The sequence below is a fragment of the Heterodontus francisci genome, chromosome 12, assembly GCF_036365525.1.
Source record: "Heterodontus francisci isolate sHetFra1 chromosome 12, sHetFra1.hap1, whole genome shotgun sequence".
Lineage (NCBI taxonomy): Eukaryota > Metazoa > Chordata > Chondrichthyes > Heterodontiformes > Heterodontidae > Heterodontus > Heterodontus francisci.
In genome coordinates this window covers 94,817,359-94,829,561 of record NC_090382.1, presented here as the reverse complement: position 1 = coordinate 94,829,561, position 12,203 = coordinate 94,817,359, and positions in this window count along the sequence as shown.

The window sequence follows — 12,203 nt, the reverse complement described above, 5'->3', positions numbered from 1 at the left end:
CCCTTCATCAGAACCATATCAGGCCAGGCCTTTCCAGCATCAAGGCCTGTGGCAGGGTCCTATGCCAGAGGCATTTTCCGGTTCTTCCCCCCCCCCCACCCCCGTCCCGCCATGTTTGTGGGGGGTGGGGGGGGGTGGGCGGGGGCTGTAAAATCCCACCTCAAGAATTTCTCAGGCTCTCCCAGGATTTCTTCCTGTGACCAGCATCCCCAAATAAAACAGCCAATCTTTTTAGCAATGCTGAAAAGCTGCTACATACAGCTCACTCATTGTATTCCAAAGGAAATTAATTTTGCGGAAGTTCTTTGAGACATTTCAACATGATGTGGTGCTACACAAAAGCAAGTCACCTTCACTTTCACCAAGTATTATTTATTGGGAGACCCTGGGGTCAGGGTTGGAGTGATGGTGATATTTTTATGATGTAATTATTGATGCAAGACAGGAGATGACAGTGAGACACAGCTGCTTATTGTAGTATGCTACCAAGATAGTGTTTGTCCTGCGTGTGTGTATATATTCTTTCCTATTCACTCACATCATAAAGGATTTCTGTCTGAAGACAGTTTTTTGCTGCGTTGCTTTAATAGAATCATCCTAATGTAACATTGACTCTACTGAGATTATATCACAACCAGTGACCATTAAAGAACCAGAGGCTGTGTTTTATTAGTCAAATCCTCACAAGCATATTACTAATTTGCCAGGATATATTATGTTCAGATCAGGATCATGCTTGGATGAGGATTTCTCTAAATTGCCGATGATAAAAAATGCCAATTTGCAAATCTTTGTCCCACAGCCCATTTAATTCAGCCACTCATTCTAAACAAATTAAACAATTAATAGAAAATAGTATTTTACATCAAAGCAATTACACTTCAGAAATCTGTTGCTTTTTCTAAGTGAAACTTGGTAATGCATTGACTATATTTAGTGTGGTCTTCAATTTTTATGCATTTTTAAATGCATAAAATACATTTTATGCCAGGAATTCAGATTTCCATCATCTTTATAATAATAATGTCATTAACAGCAGTCAACATGAATTCAGAAAGGGGAGGGGAGATCCTGCCTGATCAACCTCCTTGAATTCTTTAAGTGACAACCGATACGGACAGTGAAAAATCTGATGATCTTAACTTGCATGCAGCTTTCTATGCAAAATGCTATAATATAAACTCAAAGCTGTGGGGTAAATTGGGGTAAATCCATTCGAATTGATAAGGAACTGACTGAATGATAGGAAACAACGGGTACTCATTAGTAGAGTTATGTACTGAGTGCCTCAAGGCTCGGTGTGGAGACCGTTAAATTTTCTAATTGACGTAAATTACCAGGAATTGAAAACTCAAAGCGGTCAAAGATGATATCAAACTGGGAAGGTCAATGGAATTGGAAGAAGTAGCTTTGAAATTATACAAGGAATTGGACAGGTTGACCCAGAATTTCCTGGAATGTTTTGACACAACTGTGGCATAAGAGTAGACTTACATTACTTCCTTCCGAGGTATTTGCACGTAACGTATTGGGTATAAAAACGGATATTAATTTCAATGCAAGAGGAATCCTGAAAATTCCAGTCCAATGCCTAAGTGGGTAGAAAGTGGCAAGTGAAACGAAATACAGACAAGTGTTAACATGCTGCACTTAAGGATGGAAAAAACAGACGACATATGTACTTGATGAATGATGTTGAAATAGTTAAGAATGAAGGTGAAAGAGATCTTGCATTCTTAATAGGTGCGAATCATATCCAGCCAATGCAGAGCAAAAGCAATAGGGGTAGCCAGAACAGCAGAATATAAGTCCACAGAAATTGTGATCACACTAAACCTGATCAGGTCAAACTACATCTTGAATACTGTGTTCAGTTCTAGCTACCAAGAAACAAGAGAAAATTTCAAATATTGGGACAGTCAGAGCCCCAAGGTTGATCCCTAGTGGCAGAGGTCTGAGTTATGATGAAAGACTGGAGAAACTTTTCAGTCTAGAAAGGTGTCTGAGAAGTGATCTGATAGAGTTATGTAAGATTGCTAAGGGTATAGGTAACACACAATGTTACAAAAATTGGTGGTGTCGTAAATAGGGAGGAGGAAAGCCTTAGATTACAGGAAGATATAGATGGGCTGGTAAAATGGGCGGAGCTGTGGCAAATGGAACTTAATCCTGAGAAGTGTGAGGTGATGCATTTTGGGAGGACTAACAAGGCAAGGGAATATACAATGGATGGTAGGACCCTAGGAAGTACAGAGGGTCAGAGGGACCTTGGTGTACTTGTCCATAGATCACTGAAGGCAGCAGCATAGGTAGATAAAGTGGTTAGGAAAGCATATGGGATACTTGCCTTTATTAGCTGAGGCATAGAATATAAGAGCAAGGAGGTTATGATGGAGCTGTAGAAACCGTTAGGCCACAGCTGGAGTACTGTGTACAGTTCTGGGCACCACACTATAGGAAGGATGTGATTGCACTGGAGATGGTGCAGAGGAGATTCACCAGAATGTTGCCTGGGCTGGAGCATTTCAGTTATGAAGAGAGACTGAAAAGGCTAGGTTTGTTTTCCTTACAGCAGAGAAGGCTGAGGGGAGACATGATTGAGGTATACAAAATTAAGAGGGGCATTGATAGGAAGAGACTTTTTCCCTTAGCGGAGGTGTCAATAACCAGAGGACATAGATTTAAGATAAGGTGCAGGAGGTTTAGAGGGGATTTGACGAAAAGTGTTTTCACTCAGAGGGTGGTTGGAATCTGGAACACACTGCCTGAAGAGGTGGTAGAGGCAGGAACCCTCACAACATTTAAGAAGTATTTAGATGAGCACTTGAAACGCCATAGCATACAAGGCTACGGGCCAAGTGCTGGATAATGGGATTAGAATAGTTAGGTGCTTGATGGCCAGCACAGACACGATTGGCCAAAGGGCCTGTTTCTGTGCTGTATAACTCTTTGACAATAAATTGTGAGAAAAGAACTAGGAAATGCAGGTTCAAACCAGTGAAAGGTAATTTTAGGACTGATATCAGGAAATTCTTCTTCGTGCAAAGAGTGATGATCAACATTTGGAATAGACCTCCAGATAGAGACACAAAACCCTAAAATCAGTTGCAAAATAATTGGATGCCATTGGATGTTCGGGTCACTCTGGGTGGATGAATTAAAATGAGACACATGCCCTTCATCGATGCTTATCTTGTGAATGGGAAAGTGGTTTGGACCAGTAGAATTTTATGATGCATTTTATTCAGCATATATTTGTGAAACGGTGTTTCACAGCAGTTATCCGTGAGAATATTTCTTTGCCCCAGCACACACAAATGAAAGCAATTGTTTTTGTGCCTTTGGTACCGCAAATTGAACATTGATGAGTGCATTGCAGTTGAGAAAGCCTATTGGAAAGCGTCCCATTGACTGACTTGCAAAAACGTGCTGACGCTGATTGATTCTTTCAAGTCCATCTACTGTCCCTTCAGGGGGAGGGTTTCATAAAGTATTGTGTGTTGTGTAAGCCTTTTGCAAGTTAGAAATGAAATGATACATTACTTGGAGCTTGAAAGAAAAATGTTTTGTGTGGGGTCTGCAAGGCTTGGCTTTCTTGGAAAAGCATGGCCTCCTCCATGGACCTATAAGAGCTTTTATATTTGCACACAATGTTATCCAGTTTTATGAGAGTGATGTTGGTGCACCTTCCAGTTTTTTACAATTAGATTTGGGATGTGAGACTTGAGTGTGTTGGTTCCACTTTATACAAACAGCAAGTGCATGGAAAAGGCTCTACCTGAACTCATCATTAAAATTGGCTCTATGATCCCAACAGCAGCTTTTATAGATGTTCATTTTAGTGGGTCTACGATGCAGTGTGGAGTACAGACAATTGAGGGAGACCAAGGCTTCAATTTTATCCCCCCTCCCTACCCTCTGATGGGCCCGAGAGGGTCTGTGAGGGAGGAAAAAATATAAAGCGATCAAACCCATACCCACACCTTTAAATTTTGAAGTGTCGAAGTCAGTCTCATGGATGAGGCTCATGCAAAAGGTAGTCAGGGATCTAATTAATGTACTGATGTCACGTCTTAAATTTAATAGTCAGTGAGGGTGCGGCCTGACTCTGTGGGATGTGGGTTTCCTAACAGCTGATCCAAGACAGGAGCTGCTGGTCCCCAGGGTAAGTTTTTTAGTGCTCTGTTAAGATAGTTAGGGCCTTCACAACTCTAGCCTTGCCAGATTCCTCTGTGGATTCAAGACTCTCCTGCACCCTGTACAGCTCCCATTAATATCAGAGCCAAGACCCTGACTATTAGTTGTTCTCATATTGTAAAAGCACCTGCACATTATTTGCATTTAACCACTGTATGGGTTGAAACTAGATAAGCAACAAATGAGCGTGCTAAAAATGAGACAATTCTATGGAAAACTGTTCCAATTGAAATGGAGTGACCCTTTGTAAGGGAATATCTTGGTCCACCTTGTCCTGGGATGTCTAGCTTGCTTCAGCTGCAAAATAGATGAAAGAAGGCCCTAGGAGAACTGTCGCTTCAAATGGGGATATTTGTAAAATGAATTGTCTGCCGGTAGTATGTGTACGTGTCTTGTCTGTTTGTGTGCATATCAGGTTAAGCTGTCATTGTCCCTGTGAGTCAATAACTTTGAAGCACTTGCCTTCCAGACTCTTGCACAAATAATAGCTATTTGGGCAAGGCTCTGGAGAGTAACTGAACCCTTTGGAACTCTGTGTCAACAACAGGACACAGAGGTGGGAGGAAAAATTGAGTTGGCAAAAAAAGAGGGTGAGTGAGGAGGTTACACTGGTGTAAAAGTTTGCTCCCTAACACATGATTGCACCAGGCTCTGTTGAGAAGAAATCCAGTTTGGAACATTTCAGTTCACCACCTCCATGGGAAGACCTTCATGCAATGTTATCAAAGAAGAATTACAACAACAGCAACTACGTGCACTTATACAGCACCTTTAACATAGTAAAACATCCCAAGGGACATCACAGCAGCATTATCAAACAAAATTTGAGGCACATGATATTTTAGGATAGATAACCTAAAGCTTAATGAAAGAGGTAGGCTTTAAGGAGCATCTTCAAGGAGAAGAGCGAGATAGTGAGGGTGAGAGATATAGAGATGGATTTCCAGAGCTTAGGGCGGAGGCAGATGAAGGCATAGCCGCCAATGGTGGAGCGATTGAAATCGGGTAGAATTTTCCTTCGGTTGAGTAGGCGGGACCAGAGGCAGGTGGGCCCACAATATCCCATCTCCCGTCAAGGTTCTGCCTCCAGGCCATTTTCATTCAGGCAGGATCAGGGAGGTGGGGGTGACAGCCAATCACCCACAAGTGTCAGGTAGCCCATCAGGCTAAATAAAGGGCCTATTAAAGCCACTTAGTAGAAGCCAACTGGAATTTTCCAGTTGTCATGGAGGCCCCCCATTGAGGCCGAAACGGCCTCATGGTGGCAGACCAGGGGAGGAGCCAGCACTCCATCCTGCCAGGAAATACACCAACACCCCCTCCCCCACACCTGCCATAGCCATAGGGCCATAGCTACAACTGATGGCCTTCCAGTGGAGGGGTTGCCTTTCCATGATGATGGCCGGGCAGCTGTGGCCTTTTTGAATTTAAAATTGTATAAAAGCTCTTTATCCTGCGGTACCCGCTATCTCCTATCGACATCGGCAGCACTCACCTCTGACGGTAGGGCTGCTGATCTTTTTGTGCTGGAGGGCCTCCAGCCTCAGGAGCCCACTCGATGTCCTTAATTCAAAAGCGAGCCCACACTCTGGCCACTAATTGACCTGCTCATTAAAAGTTGCGTCAGGCACTGGCCCGATGTGGGGTCAGGACTTGGAAATGCACCCGACATTGGGGTCGTGACCCTGGAATAATAATTCAACCCCAGGGATCTGAAAGAGGCGGAATTGAAGGACCGCAGTGATCCTGGCATCATTAAGGGCTGCTGGAGTTTATAGATTTAGGGAGGTGAGGCCATGGAGGGAAATGAAAACCAGGATGAGAATTTTAAAATTGAGGCATTGCCAGACCAGAAGTCAATGTCGGTCAGCAAGCACCGGGGTGATGGGCGAATGGAACTTGGTATGATCCTGAGGCTTTAAACTAATGAAATAATTCTTGATGAACCAAAATTTTGTGGGATTTTTTTGTCATACAGCTGCAAATTACAGGCTGCTGATATGACAATATATGCTTCCCAGGATGATTATGGGATTTGATGTGCTTTTTTTCTTCCCTTCTGTCAAGGTTGTCAAGCAAATTGGAACATTATAAGTTGGAATCTCTCACAGACTTATTAGTAAATAGTTCAAAAGTGGATGAAGACTGGGGGCAGGATTTTTAGGCCCCAATGGGGTGTGTGCAGAGGTGGGCGGGCACAAATATTCACACTGCCACCTGATGTGCTGGGTTGCTAGCTCCATCCTGCCCCCGGGTTATTATTCCGGAGGCCAGATTGTCGATGGCAGGGCTACCTGCCTGCAAGCGGCAGGTAGCCAGTTACCAGCAGTTAAGCGCCTGTTGAGGCCTATTGTCAGAGGTCGACTGGAATTTTCCAGTCGGCCTCCAGGCCTCCCGAGGTGGCAGGGACTAGAGCAGCTGTATGACGGTGGCTTCCGGTGCCAGACTGAGGGACCAGCACTCTAGACAGGCTTTGAGGCCCTCCCCACCTCCACAATGGTAGCCTAGCTGCTGAAGACATTTTTAAACTTAAAAGTTTAAAAAGTTGGATAGAGAGCGCCTCAAAATGGAGGCTCACTCTCTCTTTCTCCCTCTCTCTCTCTCTTACCTGAACTGCAAGTTGCTGCTCCTTCAGTGCTAGAGGGCTTCCTATCTGCCCTCCAGCTTTGAGGGCCGGCCGGCCTGCCCGTCATTCTTAATTGGACAGCGAGTCCACCCTCTAACACTGGCCACTTCAGGGAAAATACTGCCTGGTAAATGTATCCCACACAATGCAGGGTTTGAACCCCATTTGACCCTGACATGAAGTCCTGACCCAAGTAGCAAAATTCTGCCCTCGAATTCTCAGAGTGCTTTACAGTTTATATTTTTGTTTTTCTGTTCTCAAGGAGGCTATGTTTTACCTTTTTAATAAATGCTCTGAAAATAGTGTGTTAAGAAGAATACAAGCTGCCAAGAGAGCTGCAACTTTCAGAAGCCGAGAGTGCGTCAGGTTTGATTCCATTTGCTGCATTTCAAAGTCATAAAATATTCATAAAATGTTTAGTGAAAAACGGGCAAGGTACTATTTATCACCAGAATGGATTACGACCTATAAAATGGAAAAAGGTGAAAAGTAATAGAAATGCAATCAAGCAAATCACAATTTTCCCTTCATTTTCCGTATTATCTTCACAAATGTAATCATACCTAAATCAGTTGCAGTAAATATTAGGACAAAAAGACAATAAATTGCAAACAACTTGCATAGTCAAGTGGAAGAGACCTGAAATTGTGCAAAATAAATACAGAAGTGTTAAACAAATTGGGTTCGATTGTTTGTTGCTGCAGCATTCTCTTTCAATTGTATGGATCCATGATAATTTTGGCCTTGTATTGTGATGTTGGGAAGTGCTTCTTTTGATGTTGGATGCTGGTCAGGCATGCTCAGTTCCTGGAATATCTCCTTGCAAGATGTCCAGTTTGGCTGTGGAAAAGTGAGGGGCAGAGTGGCTTTCAGTGAATTGTTCATTGATATCTTGTCAGTTGGTTATAATGGACTGTTGTAAAAATACTTGGGGTGATATGCAAGCAAATTTAGATAATACATGCTGCAGCAAATTCTTCCTGCTGTGTGAACTGTTCTGAAGTGGTTGTCAAGCGATGACAACTGTTTTTATTAAAAAGATTAAAAACAAATTTACATTGTACCCTGATGGCACATCACTAATTTGATTATTGTGCATTTCTGCTTAGAAATATATGGGAAAATGTTTCATTATTATATTTTGTTAAAACATTCAGATAAATTTACTTTGCCAAATAATTTGAATTGGTGCTTTTTTGGGTGGATTGATGTCTTTTGAACATGAGCTAAATGTTTGTTCTGTAGCTTGAGGCTACAAATAATGAGCTGGCCCACTGACTGTTGTACTACCCTTATAATGGGCTGGATACAACTGGTATCTTTATCTGACCACTGTGAGATGCAAGAGAACAGAGGTGGGGGAGTAAGAAGGAAGCACGTAGATAGAGACTGAGATGCAGATCATATTTTCTTCCTTGTCTGTATAATTGCTTTGCAAGCTGCACAATTTTTCCCTCACAAGCATATTACTTTTTCCATGGTAGTCCTCAATAAATTTGTTGTGACAGGCTTGACTGTTAGCTGTTTAATTCCTTCACGCCACACCAGTGCAAGGTTTCAAGCACTTGGCAAAAAGACAGTGTTTGTGAGTAGGTAATTGCAATTTTCCATCTTTTAAACTGGGTTTAGTTTACTGGAAATGAATCCAATTGCATGTGATTTTTTCCACTACAGTAAAATAAATTAGTTTAGAAAAAACATATGCTATTTAAAGAGTTAATGGGATGTGAGCAGTTGGTGATAGGTTGGAGGAGACACATGTATAACAGCCTCTCAGGCAGGAGTAAGGGGCATTTGGGTTAAATACTGAAGGCCAAGCTGCAATCATGGAGTCAAACCCCAGAAATAAGTCAGTGCCTTCTGGAGTAGAGCGCAGAAAATTGGCAATGAAAGAAATAAGTAAATGGGAGAGGGATTTGCAAGAGAATGGTCCTAATGTGCCAGGGAAGGAGATTTTGAACTTCTCCACAGCTTCAGCAACTTTACAGTTGCAGGCTTCTTAGATTGCTGTTGTGTTTTGTTTTTCTCCTCTCTCTTTGATCTTTCAGAAGCAGACGGTGTTTCATGAATTAGGGAAAACACAGTCTGGCTTTGAAAAGATCAAAAAGGAAAATTGGGATTCAACAGTCAGTAGCCATGTAACTCAATGAATATGCTGACTGTGAGCTTTCCACCAATTGCAGTGTATATGAAAATGCCCATTTGGTTCCCCACTAACATGCTGGTAGCTTGGTTACAAATCCCGATAGAAATAAATGTTCTTCATTACACTGAACACTTGGTACAGAGTGTTTCATATGGATACATTAAATATTTTATGGCAAGAAAATATGAACCTTATTTGTAAACATTTTTGAGAATAATTTATATGTTTTGTATTTATTGCAGTCAGCTATAGCCATAATCCATACCATAATACGAGTTCAAAAGATCTAAATATTATAAAATAGTAATGCACTAGGCAATTATAATCAATCTGAAGTACCTGATAAATACCTCAAACCAGATTGCTGAAGGCAAACGAATAAAAAGGCTGATTAATTTGGATCCTATGTTTTATGATCAAACACACACACTCACTTTCTCTTTCTCACTTTGTCTATGACATGCTTACTCTCACTCACTCTCTCACTCTTGCTCAGTCTCTCACTCTCACTCTTAGGCCGGAATTTTTCCCTTGGCCGGGAGCTGTCCACCGACTGAAAAGTCGATGGTGAACCCGCTTCCGGCTGACCTTGAGATCCGGACCGCATTTTACAGCCCACAGGCCTTTAACTGGTCAGAGGCAGAACTTCCACCTCATTGAGGCAGGAATTGCACCTCATCGAGGCTGGAAGTTCCGCCTAGTGGAGCTGCCAGCCAATCAGCAGGCTGGCAGCTCTTAGTTCCAGCAGCACCACCAGGAGCAGTGGCCACTGCTGGGAATGCAACCCGGCCTTTGGAAAGAAGATTTCGTAGAGACCCGGACAACGATAAGTTTTTGGTGCCTAACCGGGGGTGATCGGTGGGGCCCAGGCGAGGCAAGGGTGGTCGATTCGGGGGGGGTGCGAGATGGTGTTGGAGGTGGTTGGGTGATAGTGGCCTTCCATCAGGCACAGGGTACCTGATCATGAGAGCCCGCCCAGACCGACAGGGGGCTTCTCTTGGGCCTGGGCCTTGGCCATCCGACCAGCCACAGGTAAAACCCCTGTGGCGGAGGGCGGAGGCCCGTAAATAGGCGTTGACTGGCCACCTAAATGCCTTGATTGGCCATTTTTCGCAACCGCCACCCTGCGTAAAGTAGCGGCGGAGGTGGGAGTGGGTTGGGAAGGGCCCCTCGAGTCTCCCGCTCCATTTTACACGCCCCCGCCCCCTGCCACCTTCCCACTCTTTGGGGGGGGGGGGCGTAAAATTCCAACCTTAGTCTCACTCATTTATACACTGGGCGAATGTTTGTTCTGGGATCAGGACCCTGATGTTGGGTGAATTTCCAGGTCCTGATGCTGCTTTGTGTCGGCGCCTGCCACCCGACACAATTTTTGACCAGCCGGCTAGTTAATCGCTAGGGTGCGTGCTCACCGTTCAACTAAGGACAGCGGGCAAGCTCCCAAGGTCAGAGGGCCAGTAGGAGGCCCTCTAGCACTGACATATTGGCAGCCCAAAAATCAGACATGGCCGGTGCTGATGAAAGTGGGAGAGTGAGATGGATGCGCCCTATGAAGATATTTAAAAAATTTTGAACATTAGACTTACAGTTGCCAGGCCATCATCATGGAGGTGCAGCCCTTCCACTGGATGGCCAGCGGCCGGAGCTGTGATCCAATGGGGTGGTGGAGGATTCTTGAGGTGGATGGAGTGCTGACCACCTCCCTCCTCCTCCAGTCTGCCAGGAGGCCACCTCTATCCCTTGGCCAATTTTTGGCCTCAGTAGGGGGCTTGCATGCCGACTAGAAAATTCTAGTTAGCTACTGCTGAGAGGCCAATTAAAGGATCTATTAAGGCCAAATAGGCTACCATCCACTTGCAGGCAGGTAACCATCAACCCCCACCAGCCCCCCCCACCAAATCCTCCATGAATGAAAATGGCCCAGGACGGGATGTTGGTGGGAGACCCGCACACAAGACAGTGGCTGGTAATTGCAGGCCCACCCACCTGCCTCTGGTCCCACCTCTGCAGCCATTTAAAAATTTGACTCTCTTTCTCACTTACACTCTTTCACTCTCACTCACTCAATCTCTCTCTCATACACACTCACATTTACTCACTCTCACTCTCTCACACACTCTCACCCTGCAGGTTTTCAGAAATAATAATACAGTAATAAAAAATACAATAATAAAAATGGAATTACTCAGTGATCAACATTTGCTGTAGGGCATAAGTATGTAATAAATAGGAGCAGGAGTAGGCCACACAGCCCCTCGAACCAATGAGGTTATGGCTTGTCATCTACCTGAACTTCACTTTCCTGCCTGTTCCTCATATCCCTTAATTCCCTTAGATTCCAAAAATTTGTCAGTTCCAGCCTTGAATATACTCAGCGACTGAGCATGCAGTCCTCCGAGGTAGAAAATTCCAAAGATTCACAACCTCTGAGTGATGAAATTACTCCTCAGTTCAGTCCAAAATGGCTGTCCCTTATCCTGAGACTATGTTCCTTTGTTCTAAACTGTCCAGCTAGGAGAACCAGCCACCCAGCAACTACATATCAAGGCTTCTCAGAATCTTATATGTTTCAATGAGATCAGCTCTCATTCTTCTAAACTCGAGGGAATATAATCCCATGCTCAATCTGTCCTTATAGGACAATGCTCTCATCCCAGCTATCAATCTAATGAACTTTTGTTGCACTGCCTCTAAAGCTAGTGTATCCTTCCTTAGGTATCGATACTAAAACTGTGCATGCTACCCTAGGTGTGGTCTTTCAAATGCCTGTACAATTGCAGCAAGACTTCCTTACTTTGTACTCCAATCCCCTTGCAATAAAGGCCAACCTACCATTTGCCTTCCTAATTGCTTGATGTACCTTTTACGTTTTGTGTATAAGGACACTCGCATCCCTCTGAACACCAACATTTAATCGTTTCTCACCACTTACAAAAAAAATTCTGCTTTTCTATTCTTCCTACCAAACTGAATAACCTCACATTTCCTGACTTTATACTTTATGTGATACCTTCTTGTCCACTCAATCTGTCTATATCCGTTTGCAGACTCTAAAAGTTGTAAAACTTGGATTTGTAGTGCCCATTTTTTGAAGCTATAGGTGGCCTTAGATGTCCAAATTTGCATCCATGGCATGCCCACATACTTCTGGTGCAAATCATACCGGACACCATTTTGGTGAGGGCATTAGCAGTGCAATGAGTTTCCAGATCGATGTATGCAGAGTGAAGTGAT